This window comes from Polypterus senegalus, chromosome 8, assembly GCF_016835505.1.
Source record: "Polypterus senegalus isolate Bchr_013 chromosome 8, ASM1683550v1, whole genome shotgun sequence".
Classification (NCBI taxonomy): domain Eukaryota; kingdom Metazoa; phylum Chordata; class Cladistia; order Polypteriformes; family Polypteridae; genus Polypterus; species Polypterus senegalus.
In genome coordinates, this window is record NC_053161.1 from 14,574,660 (window position 1) to 14,594,891 (window position 20,232).

Here is a 20,232-nt window from a genome sequence, read left to right on the forward strand (position 1 = left end):
TTCTGATGTGATTTTTGTATTAATGATTGAGGAATGTAATATTTAATTTCAATCCATACAAATTGCATTAAGTTATATTTTAATAACAGGAAGTTAAATTATGCCTGCAGCAGTTTTTCTTCAAATCAGTGGACACCTACTCTTTTAGTGTTACATTTGTTGTGTTTTTTCTTTTTCCTTTTCTTTTTTATTTTCTATTTATATTTTGGTGGTGGTGATTTTTTTTAACTGTCTCCTAACATAGAAGTGAATGATTATCATATGTAAGCATAATCAAGGTTTTCTTATTTCCCCTTCTCAATAGAGCCTTTATGTTATGTAGAAGATGAATCTATAATGGTGGCTTTAACTCAGACACTCAGAGGGGCCAAGACAAATGCCACCTAACATTCAGTATTTTATTGTATATGATTTCGGGTCTTTGGTTATTGTGATTGTTTGCATAAGTGTTTCAGTGTGTTGATATTTGGCTTTCTTTGATTTGTGGTGTTTTGGTTTCTTAATGTTGTCCATTGCCCTGTGTTGATCACTGAGACAGGCCTGGAGGCAATTAGTGGTAACTGTGGAAAACATTTGCGTTCCCTGGAAAATAACTTACTGGCTGAGAGAGCAGGGTTCAGTGGTGTAACCCTGTTAGGAACAATTGAATATTATGTTGAGATCTAGATAAGAGTTATTTGAGAGCACAGTTTTCTATTAAGCGTTCTGTGTGTGAAAGCCAGTAGTGTAGAGAAAATATTTTAGCATAATTTTGTCTTCTCAGTCTTTTCTTTTTCTATGCTTCCTTTTCACCCATTTTTTAGTCTTGTAGCTGGGATTGATTCAGTAATATATTGTTAAACAAACAAAAACAAAATGTAAAGGTTCACTACAAGATGCCAAATCCTACCAAAACTCTACCAAAGTTTATTATGGAATCAAAACTGTCAATGTCCACCCCTAATCTTTAATATCCACCCATATTATAAAAATTGTCGTTTGTGTCTGATAACTCTGTAGTCTTTCACATATCCATATTTCTTTATCTTATATTATTCTTTTTATATTCCATTTCAGAAGTGCAGTGTTTCTAGTTGTGTTTCTAGTCTTTTTCAATAGTATGCTCTTTTTTATTCTTTTTCTTTTTTTCTGTCAACACCTTCATAGTCTGTCTTATAACCAATCTTTATTAATCATGGAACAGCACCTTCTTTATTTCTTAATATTTGTCTCTACTAGTGTTGTTTCTTAGTTGAGTAAAACTTCTGTCTAGGAAGAAAGATACATTAAATACATGCCTCAGTTTTACTTCTGGGCAGTTTTCTTCCCTTCACCTTTTCTTCACCTTCAGGCAGCCCTGAAGGATGTCTAAGAATTATATTGTGCTCAAGTTATATGTACACAGCTGTCATGTATCCTGATCTTGTAACATGCTCCAGATAAAATTGCTACAACTCCCTATTATATTGTTCTCAAAGAAAAGGAAAAAAATATTGATTTTAATTGGTGATCAGAATGCTTAAAAGGGCTTGTATTGATCCAAGATGCAGTTTAATAAAGAATGTCATCAAATACTATAACATAATAAAATTTTACAGTCATTATTTTTTAGTTATATATCTTTTTTATGCCCATGTGATTGTACATCAATGCACATCATAGTTGATCACTATCATAACATTGTTGTCTGGAATTGAAAAAGACAAAAGTAAAATATCTATACTAATAAAAGGCAAAGCCCTCACTCACTCACTCACTCACTCATCACTAATTCTCCAACTTCCCATGTAGGTAGAGGCTGAAATTTGGCAGGCTCATTCCTTACAGCTTACTTACAAAAGTTGGGCAGGTTTCATTTCGAAATTCTACGTGTAATGGTCATAACTGGAACCTATTTTTTCGTCCATATACTATAATAGACTTCTGCTCGATGCCCGTGGGAGGCGGAGTTACGCCTTCCACGTAATTTAGTGCCTGCCCATATAAGGCCGTCCGTCAGCGGCAATCCAATAGAAACACTGCCGCTAAATATTCAAAGGTGAAGGACTTTGCTTATACAGAGGAAGATGAGATGGTCAGGGTGGTGTTTGGCACAAACTCAGCGAAACTGCGAGAGAAACTTTTAAGTGCCGGGTCTTAGCTAACATTAAATACAGCCGTGGACATCACACGAGATGGCACCAGCACAGCTGGGAAACTTCGATGCATGTACACCGAGCGGCTCACGTGAACTGACGCAGAGCACAGACAAAAAAACAACAGTTCCAAAGAGTGCTGAACAAAAACCGAATTACACAATTGAGAAGGCAGCAAAAAAATATGAAGCGTCTTATACATACAATCATATTCATAAGTGCAGCTACTGCGGAAACAAAGCACACGGTGGAAAAAGTCAATGTCCCGCTAAAGGAAGACAGTGTAAAAAAAACCCGTGCATGCAGTGTGTCACGTCTCAGATAAAGAGGAAGATGAGCTGTTTATTGATGCAGAAACGCGGGTATATATACATATATATGTGTGTATATATATATATATATATATATATATATATATGTATGTATATGTATATGTATATATATACGTATATGTATATATGTATATATATATATGTGTATATATATGTGTATATATATATGTGTATATATATATATATATATATATATATATATATATATGTGTGTATATATATATATGTATATGTATATATATGTATATATATATATACCCCGATCTATATACTCTAAAATAGACAAGCCACACGCTGTGGCGCAATGGTAGAGGCTTCGCCTCTAGCGCCGACATCCGAGGTTCGATTCCCGAGAGGGGATGCACTGAGTATGTACGCGCGCTTGCCGATTCATTTTACCTTCGCATCCCCTTGGTTTGAGACGTATGAAAAAATATGCGGTTAACGCAGAATCATGTTACGTTATTTTTAAAATGTTTCCTTTTCTTAGCACAAGCACAGCTGAGAAGCTTCGATGCATGTACTCCAAAACGCGTTAAAAAATAACGCATTTAATCACACTTTCAATTCCAAGCAAAGGGGAACTTTTGTCAATGCATGATTTCCTGGTACATCGATTACATTGATGCACACATCAGAGCTACAAAAATGTTAGAGTCTGAATAAAGCGCATTCCTAAGACTGATCGGAGGCAAATTTCATTTCAAAAGACTACCCGACGGAAGCCTTGATAAAAGCATGGTTTTGTGCTCACTGAAAAGCAAGCAAAATTAGATACATTACAGAAAGCGGACTTTGTGGCTCTTACTGGGGATCATTGGACTTCCGTGACCGTTAGTAATTCTAATTACATCAAATTACAAAATGTTCAATGATCACACTGTTTTAGCCTAATGTATAAAATAATTTTGGCTAAGGTTACTCAGAGTTTAAAGATGAAGCTGGTCAAATTACCTTTTATGTTTCTGACTTATTTTTTTAAGAAGAAAAACTGCACTTTATGTTGAAATTTTTGTTATTATTATTTAAAGACAATACCATTCTGAAAATGTACTTAAAGTACTTAAAATACCACTTTATTTTTAAGTCTGCCCAATTTTAGCCAGGGATGATATTTTTGTTTCTGTTTTGAATTGAAATGCAGTTTAAAAGCATTTTTTTTCAGAAATTAAAAGAGCTTGAGTTTACAATATTCATGTCTATGTCTATTATTTGATTCTGTCGCCCACCAAAACCGTTTTAAATTAAAAAAAAACATTTGCGATTTGGGGCAAATTTTCATGTTTGATTACATACGATTAATCAAGATTAATTATTACACAGCCTCTAATTAATTAGATTAATTTTTTAATCGCGTCCCACCCCTAATATATATATGTAGATATATATGTAGATTTGTATATATATGTGTATATACAGTATATATGTAGATATGTATATGTATATATGTATATATATATATATGTGTGTGTGTGTATATATATATATATATGTGTATATATATATATATATATATGATGTGTGTATATATATGTTTATATGTGTGTGTGTATGTATATATGTATATGTATATATATATATATATATATATATATATATATGACAGCAACACTCATCACTCACAACAGTGACAAAACAATTACGTTGTCAATCATGTTACGTTATTATTAAAATGTTTCCTTTTCTTTTTCAATACTTCTTTAACACACTACTTCTCCGCTGCGAAGCGCGGGTATTTTGCTAGTAATACAATATGCACACAGAGATTATTGGCCTTACTTTACAAGAAGAAATCCTTGAAGAAAAAATGAACATTTGCAGCTGGCTTACTTCTTTTTAGCTACACTTGCATTCCTTTGGAGGTTAGTAACATATGAATTTTGTTACATATTTCCAAATAATCTGTTTGCATCATCTGCTCAGACCAGATTTGTATTTTAAGAAACATCTTATTTACAAAATTCTCTGTCTTTCCCTGTGGCAGTGTCCTCAGTGGGCCAATAATTTAATTTAAAAGCCACTTCACAGAGAAGATTTTTTTTTCTTGAATGCTTTAGAGATTTTATATGTATTAAACATATGTAATGTTTTGTTCCGTTTTTTGATACAGGAGAAGACCAACTAACCAGAGATTCATTTGCAAAATTTCTCTTTTGAAGGAGGTAAGAGAATGTTGTACTTGTTTGCTCATTTTTTGTAACGTGGGTCTAGGCAGAAGCATACACATGTACTTCACCAGCAGGTTAACACAGTTAGTTGCTCATTATGGTGGCTGCCATTTCTTGAAGAAGAAACCTCAGTGACTAAGAGCTGATTGTTGGGGCAAATTTGACTGGAGCTTAAATTTCAAAGATTGTTGATGTTTAATGGGACACATTGAGTAATGTTGTGGAAGTCCACAACAAGGGAAAATGTGGTCAAAAGCACAAATCTGTCCACTGCAGAGAGTATGAAGAATATGAAAATCTTTGGAAGTCAGCTGTCCACGACACTCCACTTAAAAATGATGTTTTTTAAAATGCCACTTACCCAGTGTAATCTTTAGTGATGGCTGAGAATTTTTTTAATCTCATACTTTGGTGGGGAAATTTAATATTTTAATCAGTGGAAAATAGAATAAGAAGTAGAATTTTCACGTGACATTAGAATCTAAAAGAAAATCCTATTTCTGTCTTTTAAGAAGAAAAAATAAAACTTATTAACCAGAGACAAAGCAAGTATGAGAGAAATCTCATTTTTAAACATTAGTTTTGGTATCTGAATTTTTGGGCACATAAGACATCAATTGCAAAGTCATTTTGGCTGATTAGCTAGTTATTTGCTGCATTGTATTGTCTCACAAAAAGAGAAGAATCCTTTTTCCATCAATGCCTTCGGTAATTCAGGCAAATATCAAATACCTTCCACAACGTAGAGCTCAGAAAATAACATAAATAGCTGAGCACAGTAATAAATAAAATGTATTTGATTCAGCAGTTCTTCAGTATTGACTTTGATTTTTCTGTCAGGCAAAGTCCAGATGCAGGGCAGACAGAGCACATACTCACAAGTGAGCATTTAGTTATTTATTAGAGCACATCTAACCAAAAGCAGCTAAGTGTTGCTGGTAGTGAAAATTGTTGCATTATTCACAGAGATTCAGGGAACACTAGGTTTCATGACTGCCACCAAAGTGATATGCCCAGTAGGGCACTTGAGGCAGGCATAGCCAGACACCCAATGCAGCTGGTGTAATTCACAGGAGGACTTTCACATTTTCAGAGTCACTGCATTATGGTAAGTAAACCCTCCTCCTGTGGCAACTACCGAATACCTGGTGCAATCCTACCTGATCCAGCCAGATGCTTCCACATCTTAGATATCTGAAAACACAAACAACATAAGTCTTTAACATGATTTCATAGGGTGTTCTTCTATTCCCCAGTGTCTGCACCAAGCCTTTTATTTGTTGACTTTAGGACCAGGCTGGGTGAGGTGAGGTATAATGGCTTCCTATCAGATTAAAGTAAGTGAAAGCCCACATTTTCTATAACAATAAGTGAAGCCTGGCTGCGGGATTGTAGACATTTCCGCAGAGACTGCTAGCAGCTTGTACATTTTATTCTTGGAAAAAAAAATGAACATGACAAACAAAATAAAAATAAACTCTATTGGAGATACAAAGTGTAAACCGTTGCTCAGTTAAAGGGAATCTATCTATATTTGTCCATTGCAATGTTCACTTTTGTGAAAAACACATACCTTGGTTACTTCAACCCTCTGTTCTATTATTTTTAAATCTTAGAAATTATTTTCTTATCCTTTTTTCTGTCTGTGTTAATAGTGGATCTCCTGTTTGATTTTCTGCTAGTCTATGTGTATATGTTAAATCATATTGTTGTTTTTTAACAATTTAATATTTAAGTTAGATAATCAAAATTGTTGATTTATATAACAAGCAGATATTTTCTTTTCTATCAGATAGAATTTATTTGTTCATCCAATTGTACATTTTCTAGATAAGGTTAACCACCAATTTAGTTTCACATGGAACTGGAACACATCCTGCCTGACATGATTGGGCATGGGACAAGAACCAACACTGGATTAGGTGGCAGTCCATCGCAGGACACATTTATGCACACACTTATGTTTACATATAGAGTTACCATATTTTCACCATTTCATCTCTAAAAATGTGGAATGTCATACCAAATGTCTACAAGATGCAGGCATTTGGAAAAACTTTACAGGCAGTGACTTTGTCCCAGATTTTAGCCTTGTCTTTGGGGGTTTTGAAGGATCCCCTTAACTACTGTCTGTTATTTACCCTTTATTAGTTCAATGTTTACCAGGTACTGTGTCTGACAGATTTTCACACTTTAAGTTAAATTATTTGGGAAAAGATATTTCATTAATTGTTTTCAGGTCTTGCTGAAATATTTCATGCATCTTATGGATGAGTGAATATCTTGCATTCTTAGTCATAGTCTGCTGTTGTTCCACCATCTCCTAATGCTGGGCTGTAGCCTGTTCCTGCTGAAATGAGTTCAAGGCAAGAAACAACTCTGAATACTAAGTGCCCTGAGTGTACTATTCTGATTTTCACTTTTGTATTTAGTTTGCTGGACAATTTCCTGTCATGCATAAAAAAAATTCTTTTCTTTTTTGAATGATAAGGATAATCTGTATCACAATTTCTTTTTAAGCACAAATTGCACTAAGCAGAACCTAATCCTGGATGTGATGACATTCCATTATGGAGCTCACCCATACTCAACGAAACTTGCTTGACAGTCAGTTTGACAGCCATGTTTATGGCATCCTAGAAGAGAACAGATTAGGAGTTAGGTGAAGTGGAGAGTGTTTTGGACTGAGTGGTGCTTGTTGCTGTGTAACAGTTGTTGGATTGTACTGTACGAGTTTACTTCCGTTACTTAATTGGTGCATCTGCAAGCTAGTCTTTTAAATATTATTATGAAATCTGTAGATGTAATCTAGTACAGAAGTAATGTAACTTTTTTCACAAAAAAATACACTGGGTAACATTTGTTAACAATTACTTTGACATGTATAAAGGAATTCATCAGGTAAATAATACATTTTTAAGTCAGAAAACCAATTACATAATACAATACAATGTAAGCAATATTTAGAATTGTACATACAGTATATTTTAATGAAAATTATGATTTTCTCTTTGTTTGAAGAAGTGCACCCTAATGCCACAATTACATGTTAATTCTGAAGTTATTTCCTATGATTCTTCCTACTTTTTCAAGTTGGTTCAACAGTAAAATTGGCATCTTCCACATAATTCCTGAACCTGTTCCAACAGAATTGGCTGATTGTAGTTATTACTCATGTTTATATCCACACTTAACAAAGGACCAATTTGTAGGTAGCACACGGGATTGATGGACATCCCAGCCAGTAGGCAGGAAGATCCCTTACCCGGACAGGAGGTTCTGAGTGAACATAAAGGCATCCTGGCCAAGAGAGGGAAGGAGGCTACACCTGGACTAGGCCACCCTAATGGATGTACGGACATCCCAACCAGAACCATTGTTTCCATACCTACGTGGGAAGCCCCAAATAAATGGACAGGATCCTGACCAGACATGCACTAAATTTCTTCCCTGGCCGGGATAAAAGAAGAGGACAGGGAAGGACTATCGCAAAGGGATATTTAAATCCCCAAGGCATTAGAAGGCAGCAGCCCTTCATATAAGAAACCATTCAGGAATCAACAGGGAATGTTGGGAGTTGTAGTCCAGCAGTACAGCACAGCCCTGTTTAGGTCTGTGGGTGCTACAAGGGGGCGCTGAAGGGTGATGTGCTTCCCAATTTATGGGACTTCCATATGATCCAGAAGTGGCACCGGAAGTACTCCTGGGTCCTTAATATAAAAGACAGCACTCCCTTGTTCAGATGAGTTGGAGGTGGGAAGAAGGAAGGCAATACTCAACTAAAGGATGACAGTATGGCGGTGAGAGGAGAGAAGAGAGTATTGTGGAGAGAGAGAGAGAAAGAAAACCTGTGCTTTGTGTTTTGTCAATTCTGGGAGGTATTGTGCAATAAAACTATCTATTATTTGAACCCGGGACTGTGTTTGTGTGATCATATTTGGGGTTTGGGGCTTGCTGACGGCTCGGTACCATCACACAATTCATAATCTCTAGTTAACCTAACATAAATGACTTTGGTGATATCTGAGGAAAACATGCACAGAGACACAGAGAGAATGTGTAAACTCCACAACAGCCAGGGATGGCATTTTAACCCAAAATGCTGGACTCCACTGTGAAAACATAGAAGACACATATCAAAAGGAAATTGTGATTTTCTTTACTAATAACGAAAGGATCATCCGATTTTAAGAAATAAGTACTATAAAGGGTTGTTAAAAGTATCTGAACTTCTTTTTATGTAAGACCTATGCTGTACTTTAAAGCTTGGCTTCTTTTTATGTAAGACCTATGCTGTACTTTAAAGCTTGGCCTGCCACCTGAAATTCAGTAATACAAATTTTGATTGGGAAGTCTCCCTTACACTTGTTAGACTACTACAAATTGTGGCCCCATACTTTCAACAGGAAATTTTTAAAAATCCATATAGAAAGAAAATAGTGAAGAATAACTTCTGCTTTTGTTTCATACTGAATGAATAAGAAAAAATATGAAATCATGAGAAAAATTAAATATTCAACCATAAAAGTTATTATATTTTTTTTCTCAAATGTGACCGTCACACTTCTTCCTGTGTGTGTGTACACATTTAATGTATGCATGGCTTTCATATTTGAATGAAATTCCATCCAGTTTCAGTTAGCAGCTGCTACATGATAGTATCTAATCTCCCTTTTAGTTGAATTACAGCAGTAGTGCCTTTTACCAGTAGGGTTGGCCATATTGACAAGTTTTAAATTCCTTCTTAGGCCTTTGAAATTCCAAATACTACAGATATTTCATATTGAGGCTGAAATGATCTATCATTGCATACATTCACTTTCTCAGTAACTGCACTTTTTGACTTTTGGCTTTCACTCAAATCTGTCTTTGTTTTTGTCATTCCTGATCTAAGTATCTTGTATCTTGTATACATACTGTTTACACTCCGCCTGTTTCTTGATATACAGTTACCTTTACTGCTGATAGTTCATATTCTTTTATATTTCCTTGTAAATATTTTTCAAATCAATTTATAGTTGAAAGGTGTACTTGCACTTTTAATTAGTACATTGGATAAGATTCAACGCATTCAATAATGCTGTCTGAGGCATTATTCCCACCCCCTTATATATATATATATATATATATATATATATATATATATATATATATATATATATATATATATAGATATATATAGATAGATATATATATATATAGATAGATAGATATATATATATATAGATATAGATAGGAGATGATATACAGTACTTAATTCACATACAATATGTATTACTACACAGGCTTCATGATACATTGCACTCTGTGAACATTAGGAAAAAGTAAATATTTATTTTTGAAAAATTGTGACACAAATAAAAAAAAAAGCTTTAAAATAAATAAAACATAAAACATTAATGAAAAACAACACAAATGTACAATATGAAACTGAGTGCAAAATGAAATTTGGCCGCATTGATTCTCCTGCATACTTCTTTAAATACTTTGGCAGTATCAAACTACCAATTGTCCTGCAAGCTAAAAATTGCCTAACATTTTTAGCATAACACAAGAATTTTAACAGACAATGTGACTGAAACCTTAAACACAGTCTAGAAATTTAAAATTTATAAAATGGCATAATCAGTATGTATAGAGTGTGGTACTCATGAGTGCTGGCCTGCCATAATTATTAGGAGGTGTGGAGAAAATAATTATAGGTTACAACATAGAGAATAATCCAACAACAGCAGCAGCAATGATTTTTTTAAGCAATGCATATGCTTTATTTGATGTCATTGATGTTTTAAAACAAAAGTGTGAGGTGTGAGGCTTTTAGAGACACCCTCCAAGATGACAGTTATTTATTGCTGAATACATGTTTAATTTTTTAAGTAGCAATATAAATAGTTTGTGAGTGGCCATGAGCATCAGTGATTGGCATAGAAAGTGCAATTAGCACTGAGAAAAATGTGAAATGTCCCTTGACTTGAGGTGGTAATGTTATCCTTAATTATTATTAGTTCTATGTAATATAGAGTGTAGTGGAGTGCTAATCAGGCTATATTTTATGTCATGTAACACTACTGATACCTGACGATATTGCGCTGTGTACAACAGTCTTTAACTCTTTTATACTTCTTTATAAGGGTTCACATGGTGTTGCAGTGAATGGTGCTGCCACCTCACACATCTATTATGCTGTGCTCAAGTTCTAGTCCAGGATGTCATTCTTGTGGCATTTTCATGCTATCCTCCTGTCTGCATTGGTTTTCCTTCAGGTATTTATTCCATTTCTGCAATGAAAATCAAAAAGTTAGGCTAACTGCTGTTCAGGCCTATTTCATGACCGGCACCTGATGCTCTTCAGAAGTGGATTTGAGATTAAGGAAACAATATAAAATAGATTAAAGCTATGGTGGTTCTTGTTGAAGTGACAAAAATAGCCAAATAAATGCAATACAAAGTGAAGGTTTCTGGAGGAGATCAAGAGGAAATAAGAGCAGCAATAATTTATTAATTTCAATTTGGCACTTTTAAAGCTTGTATGATATACACTAATTATAAATACAGTACAGTTAAAATCCACCTTAATAAAAGTTGCTATGTCTCTGTCATTCCAACAATGGCACATCACTAACATCTGTGATAGTGCATTTATTACTACATGCATTACAAAATGAATTCTGATAAATGGTGCAATGCAAACACAATGCAAAATACCAATTAATATTCAATAAAATAATATGTATAATATTCATATACATATTATTGAATGAAAACATCCAAACTGTTTCCCCAGCTGAGTATGACATGAATTTCAAATTAACAAACTAGAACTTTATCCTATCCAAAAAAGATATGTTAATATGCATAAGAGAAGTCTGAAAAAAGAAGTAGAAACTTTGGAGGGATAGATAGATAGATAGATACTTTATTAATCCCCAAGGGGAAATTCAAATACTCCAGCAGAAGCATACTGATAAAAACAATACTAATTAAATAGTGATAAAAATGCAGTGCAAGATAACAAATGCAAGGTGGAGAGTTCAAGGCAGGTATAACAGACAATAACATTGTATAATAATGTTAACGTTTAAACCCCGGGTGGAATTGAAGAGTTGCATAGTGTGGGGGAGGAATGATCTCCTCAGTCTGTCAGTGGAGCAGCACAGTGACAACAGTCTGTCCCTGAAGCTACTCCTCTGTCTGGAGATGATGCTGTTCAATGGATGCAGTGGATTTTCCATTATTGACAGTAGCCTGTTCAGCGCCCATCGCTCTGCCACAGATGTCAAACTGTCCAGCTCCGTGCCTACAATAGAGCCTGCTTTCCTCTCCAGTTTGTCCAGGCGTGAAGCATCCCTCTTCTTTATGCTACCTCCCTAGCACACCACCGTGTAGAAGAGGGTGCTCGCCACAACCATCTGATAGAACATCTGCAGCATCTTACTGTAGATGTTGAAGGACACCAGCCTTCTAATGAAGTCTAATCGGCTCTGTCCTCTCTTGTCCTCTACTCATTTTAGCAAGTGTGAGATGAAGAGAAGACTATGTATTAACATCTTGATTTCATACTGTCTATTATATTGCAGAAATTATATGGATTTTTAAAGTTTTGTATGTAGTAAAATGACACTTTTATGAAGTGAGTAAGGTAAATGATTGATATGATCTCCGTCTGTCTGTCCTAGAGATGACATGTCAGTAGGGGTGTGTGTGTAGGTTATTAATCTTATTGAAATAATTAATGTAAAAAACATAGAGAGTGGACGGTAATAATGTCATTTGTCTGAGGGAGCAAATTGTAGATTAAGATGCTGCTCCAACTGATTGTTTTTTATAGTTAATATGCATTGTTATTAAAAACTGATTTTTCATTGCTTATGAAAATGAATCATACATGTTATTCCTTAGATATGAAAGGTCCAACTGATGATGAAGTGAGGGCATCAGCTGAGAAAAACCATTGCGGTGATTGTATATTCAGTGTGCGTAAATTGTTTTTGAGATTTTAGCAAATACCATTTTGAAGCAGTATTGGGAGAATTTAATCCTTTAAGTTGTCTGTGTCTCTTTTATCATTTTTGTGTAATGTAGTTTATAAAATTTGTAGTATGTACTGAGCAGAGCAACTGCATTACCCATAAAAGTATTATATCTCTGTGTGGTGGTGGCTGTACGATAGTAATTTTGTAAAATGTACAAGGATCTGCCCTAAACACAGTGGTGTGTGTTTGTAATAAAAAAAAATCTACTCCATTAAACCATAAAACATATTCCAAAATTGGTTTAAACTGTAGAAGTTACAGTATGTTTTTCCTTTGAAATAACCATCCATCTTTACTCTCACTCCTTTCTATTATTCTTATCTAACATCACTAGAGTAACATCTTTTATTCTAAAGCCTTTGTTCTAAAAAGGCTCTAACTGCGAGCAGAAATTATCGGATCATTGCTCAGAAAATTGTTATCTAATGATAAGTCAACTTTCAGAGCTTTGGAAAGCTTATGGGGCTAGAGAACAAATTATTTGTTTCCATCCATGTGGTGTTGATAACACTATGTCTTGTAGTATTCATGTTATGTGTATTTTTATACCCCTGCTTAATTTTAGAAAATAACATTTTAATCATATATTAGTAAGTACAGTTTACCAATGCAGCATGTTTTGATTGGCCTGAATTATTGTTAAAAAGTTGCTTAGTCATATTTTACATATATAAGGGTCATGTCACCAAAATTAGCTAGTTTTCAGTCAACCTGCACAGGCCTACCTCTCAATAGAGTACATGGCTGCCAAGAGGTTTCTTAGGTGCACCACCATGTAGATACAGAACTCTTTTCTATAGTTCACCTCACAGACTCCATGGAAAACAGAGAGCCACACTGCAACCAGTCATTAAACCTCCAGCTTCTGCTTTTCTGGGAAAGCTGGGGCTGCTGCCAGGGCGCAGTAAGTTATTATGAATTGTCCTGAGACTGCTGTTCCTCAGAAAGTGTCAAGAGCAGCAAACAACAATACAATACAAAAGGAAGCAGGAGATTGCACAACTAGATGAAGTTTTTCCTAATGTTAATGGTCTTTTTCTTATTTTGTCTATTTGTACATTGTAGGTTTATTAAGATCATTTAGCATCCTACCTGTTCTACTTTTCTGTCACAGATATTTGTTTTTAGAAATAGCTATTTTAAAGGAATTCACACTAGTTTCTACATATGCATCTTATCCGGAAAGATATGAGTAAAGTGATATTATTGAGAGTCACTAAATGTTTCTTTCCTAATACTGCCATCTAGAGCTGTTAGTTAATATACACACATGTAGCATATGCAGTGCATATTTTTAATCCCAGCTATCACATGGCTTGCTTTTAAAGCAAAGGTAATTTGTTTTATAAACATTTTATTATTTCAGTAGCACACTGTCTAGAATAATTTTGGCACATGAATGTTACATCTTTACTAGAGTTATATAATAATTATTAATTATTATACAATAACTAAGAAATGCACACTTATTGTGGGAAATTATGTCAGTGGTTCAGTATTGCTGTCAATCTAATCTGTTTACTACCAATTTAGTTATCTTACTATGTTACCACCTTCCAGATGATATCTTAGGAAACAGTCATGTTTAGAGTTACACTGACATAAATCAGTAGTTGTATTAATTCCTTTCCTAATTATATTCAGTGCTAGCATTCAATGTGTTTCAGACAAACTGGGTAAAATATCCACCATTTCTTTTTGAAGACAAAATATCTTGGTCTAATGCTATTTAGTAAAAAATACAGATAAATTTAATATTCCTTTCTACCAGATAAATAAAAAAAGGAAAATTCTAGTTCCTATATTTGAAAAGGATTTTAAAACATGTTAACACTAATGGTTTCTTTTATACAGGAATGTTGCATCGCAGTCATGAAAAACTGCCAAAGCAAATTATTTTTTCCTTCCAAAAGAAAAGCAAATTGTATTATCGTAGGTTTACAACAAGTGTTCTTTTTTGATTTTGATCTGTTTGGAAGTACTTTATCCATGAAAAACAACACCTTATGTCTGTCCCTCAGTGAGAAGAAGCTTCCCCATGTGAGACACCTCTCTATATGTGCATCAGACTGGCACGTCCCATGTATGCCTACTTGAACACACATGACTCTTAACACTAGATAGTGCATATTGCATATTGAGGAAGGAATGACAGATAGGAGTCACTGTTACTTAAATCCTCAAAATACTATATGGTGCTAACACCATTTCATTACATTATAGTTGTAGCTGGTGTCAGGGATGCCAGGGGCCATGACCCGGCCAGGACGACGGGAAGGACCGGATGTGGGTCTGCACCCACCCTGGATCACGTGGGGGTTGCATTCCGGGTTGCTTTGGGGGCCACGGGTACAGGGCATGGAAGCCCTACCCTGTAGGGGCCCGTGGTCACCGCCAGGAGGCGCCCCAATGCCTTGGGGATGATTTATGATGGCGCCCGGAGAGCAGCTGGGAGGACAGCAGGCACTTCCGCCACGCTGGGGCGTGGCCAGAGGAGGAATGCCGGGAACACCTGGTGCTCATTCGGGTACCATATAAAAGGGGCCGTCTCCATTCATTCGAGGCTAGCGTCGGGTGGAAGGAGGATGAGGCAAGAGGAGCTGTGGAGGCGGCCCGAAGACAGGCATTTGTGGCCAGGACTGTGATTGTGTTGGGGTATTGTGCACGTGACTGAGGTCTGAGTGACCATTGGCTGGGGTCTTAGTGACCTTTATTGTAAATAATTAGTGTAAATAAATGTGTGGTGTTTTAAACAACATGTCCGCCTGTCTGTGTCCGGGCCAGGTTCACACTGGTTACTAAAGAGCCTAGGTAACTTATCAACAAGCTGATAGATTAGCTTGGGCATCACATTGTAAAGCAGGGATAGGCAATGTTGATCCTGGAGGGCTGCAGTGGCTGTAGATTTTCATTCCAACCCAATTGCTTAATTAGAAACCAATTATTGCCAATCTTAGACCTTATTTAATTTTATGGCATTTAAGTCTGTAATGCAATGTTTTTATATCATAGATTTTTTTCCTTTCCAATTAAATCATGCGAATGATTTGAAGCCTAAAATGGATAATTTTCAATCTGTCACTTTTTTGTGTTTTATTAAAGCAGATTGTGCATGATGAATCCACACAGTTGTAAGTGGAACCAAATTAGATGGAGAACTGCTTGGTCCTTTGTTATTTGCAATTTACGGCCAATAAGGATCCATTACAAAAAGTGAATGCAGCTGTTTAAGATAGATAGACAGATAGATACTTTATTAATCCCAAGGGGAAATTCACATAATCCAGCAGCAGTGTACTGATACAAAAAACAATATTAAATTAAGAGGCACTAAAATGAAGCATCAAAATGTCACTTGAGCAATAAGTGCTTCATTGGCAATAATTGACTTCTCATTAAGAAACTGTCTTGGAACAGAAACCTGCAGCCCTCCAGAACTGACATTGCCTACCCTTGTTATAAAGCAGGGGTTTCCAATTCCAGTTCTGGAGAGCTACTGTGGATGCAGGTTTTCATTCTAACCCTTTTCTAAATTAGTGACCAGATTTTGCTGCTAATTAACTCTTTGCCTCAATTTTAATTGATGCACAACTTAAGACTTGGTCCCCTTACTTATTTCTTTTTTCCTTAATTAGCAACCAAACAATATTAAGACACAAAATAGACCAACACATAAACAACCACCTGGGTCCATCACACAATAACTAAAAATAAAGAAAGATGAAGGCCTCAGTAATGTTGATCTGCTCAGGTCCACAAAACATTTTGACAGCACTCTTAAAAAAAAAAAATCAGTTTTGGAAATCTCTGTTATGGCAGAATGAGCTCCATGGAATTAAATAACAGGTTTAATTAGCAATGAGAATTGGCTTCAAATTAAGAAACTGAATGAATTGAACTTGATTGGAGTGTGAGCCCCCAGTTTAGCTGGTCATCTGTTGGCTCACTTCACATCAAATTTATGTTTAGGTGCCTTTTAAGGAAAAAAGAATCAATTCAGCAGTCAGAGTCTCAAGAAAAGTCAATTAAAATAAACGGAAATAGTTAATTAGCATTGAAGACTGGTCTCTAATTAAGAAAAGAGTTAGAATGAAAACGCAGCCACAGTAGCTCTCCAGGACTGGAGTTGGGGACCCCTGTTGTATAGCAATAAATTTTAACCCAAACACTGAGGGGCACTGAATGATAATATTCAGTTAGCTTCCTCTCCTGCTCCGAAAGTCTCGACTGGGCAATCAGATTGACAGAATTATTGTTTACATTATCATCAAGAGTCGATTATTGTTTCTCCAATTTAGGGACTGGTTTCCAGTTCAGAGGGTATAGCTAATTCCGTCCACCAGGGGCCTTATATATAAACGATGCGTACTCACAAAAATGTTGTGTACTCCCATTTCCACACTCAAATCACAATGTATAAAACCTAAACTTGGTGTAAAGCCACGCACATTTTCACGGTAGCTCAAACCCTAGCGTAAATAAGTTCTCCTCTCGGTTTTGTAAACTGGCAGCACCCAGCGTCAAAGCAGTGCTTTTGTTACAGTGTGGTTTCCCTTTCTTTTTTAGATCCACATCCCTGACGCAGCTTTATCTTATACACTGAAATTAACCGCATATTGCTTATTAGTTTAAGGCATTTGATTATAATTAACCTGTAACAATATAATGGTCCACGGAATAGCCAAACTATTCCAAATACCATAGCTGCTTGCCTACACTTGGTATTCGCTGACATTTTTCTGTTTCCTCCCGTGCTTTTATCATTGCCTTTTCACAGAATGCTGCGCTTAAGGGCTATTTATATTGATTTGCATATTCAAAGAGGCGTAATTCTGGGAGGAGATTGGGGAGTAGCAGCAGGCACATATGTTACTTTTCACACTGACCGGGATTTATGGAGCGGAAGAACGTGGAAGTTGGCAAACTCACAGATTTATGCATCTGGATTTTTTTGAGCATACGAACATTTCCGCTTTTATCCGTATGCCATGTTTTATTGTGAATTCTACGCATTCCGTTATGCATGTGTGTCCTTAAGCTCACTCTTGAGACCTGCAGTCTCTATTTAAGTTGTTGTGCCTCCTGCTTCTTATGTCACTTAAGTCTTGATGAGGAGCAAAACGACCACAGAGCATTGCTTTACTATGATCCCTCGCTATATCGCACTTCGACTTTCACGGCTTCACTCCATCGCGGATTTTAAATGTAAGCATATCTAAATATATATCACAGATTTCTGCGTACAATGGGTCTTTCAATTTATGGTTCAGTTTGTTTGCCCAGTTGATTTCATAAAAGGGACAGTATTGGCGGGTGGCTGAGAAGCTACCCAATCAGAGCACGTATCACATATTAAATAAAACTCCTCAATGATATACGATATGCTTCCCGCATGGTGCTTTGCACACTTAAAAGCTCTAACAGCCCGTATTGATTTTCCATTGTTTGGTTTTCTCTGTCTCTCTTATTCTCTCTGACATTCTCTGCTTCTGACGGAGGGGGTGTGAGCAGAGGGGATGTTTGCACAGTGGCTGTTTACTTAGAAGATATGGACGCTCCTCTAAAAAATGCTGAAAGGCTACCTTCACATTGATCCCTTCATTGCATGCTTGCATACTTAGAAGCGCAACAGCCCTATTGATTTTTGCTTGTTTACTTTTCTCTCTGTGACATTCTCCGCTCCTGACACGCACCTTGAAGAGGAAGATTTGTTTGCATTCTTTTAATTGTGAGAAAGAACTGTCATCTCTGTCTTGTCATGGAGCACAATTTAAACTTTTGACTAATGGGTGTTATTTCATGTCTAGAGGGCTCTAATAATGTGAAAAAACTTATTTAAAAGGTCATAAACAGGTTTTCAGTGCTCTAACTGCGAAAATATTAGATTTTTAAATAAAGAATCCTACTTCGTGGTAATTCATTTATCTGTCTGGAGCGGATTAACCTCGATAAACGAGGGTTTACTGTATAACTGTGCGTAGAATATTTATAAACAGTGTGGGAGAGTTTCTAAGGGCTTAAAATATATAAAAATAACCATACAAACATATGGTTTCTACTTTGCTATCGCGGGGGTTCTGGAACGCAACCCCCGCGATCGAGGAGGGATTACTGTATTTCACTGCACTACAAGGAAGTACATCATTTAAAAAAACCCAAGAATAAAATGCAACAGTATCTGTATAAGAATATAGTTTTGCAATGTCGTTTCTCATACTGTAAAGTGAACTTGTTTAGAAAGAGCATCATAGATTCTTCACAATTGTGATTTCAAAAATAAATATTCACATTCAGTGAACAATTAACTTCAATAGATATGTTTAATATGTGTAAAAAAGCAACAACAGAACAAATAAAATTGCTTCCTCTTTTAAGCAAGAGCATAGGTCAGTGGGTATGTAGAAAAACAGTGATTTGGAAAAATATAGCATCAGGATTTTAAAATGAAGCATCTAATGTCAAACTAAGGCTGTCTATGTATTTATATTTACTATGTAAAATTATTTATAAGCATTATAGACAAATAATCACAACTAAACATTACACATGGTAACTAAATGTAAAGAATTAAAAAGTAGCGGCTTCAAAGATGCAGTTCTGCATCTAAAACTTTGTAAAGACAAGCAGGCTTATCATTAGTTTGCTGAAATATTATTTAATGTTTCTAGTTTGGAAAATTATGATCTAGTTGTTAAATAGGCACAAACAGCCATTCTACATATGTCAACAATTGTAATGTTAAAGATGTAGATGGGGCTTCCCACATTAATTTTTACAACCAATGTAAAAATTATAACCATAAAAGACTTTCTTCATATTCAGAGTTAGGGTAGGATTGTGGTTTTTGGCACATACGTGCCTTTTCTACTCCAGCAATGTGAATGGATGCTCATCAGCAATTTGAAAAGAAGATGCTTGATTCTGGATGGGAGGTGGTTTGGGAGCATATTAAACTACAAACACTTATCACCCTGAAACACCGTTAGTTTCATCATATTTTCCATAGATTTGCTTAGTCATTAGCCATCATTTCCGTTATACACTATCTTGTTATATGTTAATGAGTGTTTTAGACATCATTATAGATGCTGAAAACACTTCTGTCTGTAGGAACCAACAAAACTCATATTAAAAAAAACAGCAGTTGCTAAAGGAGAATGAAAAAAAATCAAACTCTTCAAGTCTTAAATAACTGAAACTGGGGTAAAAATTCACCACTCACCATGACAGCAATACAACATACAGTGCTAAAACTACAATGTTGTGACTTCAGAATAAAAAGGCATTTTCTTGAGTAGGCCAGCCAATGTTCTCATCGTAGTTGTGTTGAGACCCTGTGACATAATTTAGAAAATGCCATTCATAAATGATTTCCATGCCACTTGAGAAAGCTGAAATAGGCTTATGAAAACCACCCCCTATCAGAACTCAGGCAACTGTTGATAACAAATGTAGTCTCAACCAAATATTAATGTGGTATGTGTGTGAACACACATTAAAAACTAAAAATATTACTTGATATACAGTATATGATGATATAGTATACAGCAAATGTTTCTGGTACAAATATGATTTCACCAGAATT

At 35.6% G+C, this 20,232-nt stretch overlaps 1 protein-coding gene across 2 annotated transcripts in view; it reads left to right on the plus strand.

Moving 5' to 3' along the window:
* The window catches only part of LOC120533804 (tetraspanin-9-like), a 297,253-nt gene that overhangs the window by 59,523 nt on the left and 217,498 nt on the right, over positions 1-20,232 (plus strand). For both annotated transcript variants that reach the window (XM_039760776.1, XM_039760777.1), the window contains exon 2: positions 4,557-4,608. The gene's annotated coding sequence lies outside the window, so the exon portion shown is untranslated. The remainder of the gene's footprint in view (positions 1-4,556; positions 4,609-20,232) is intronic.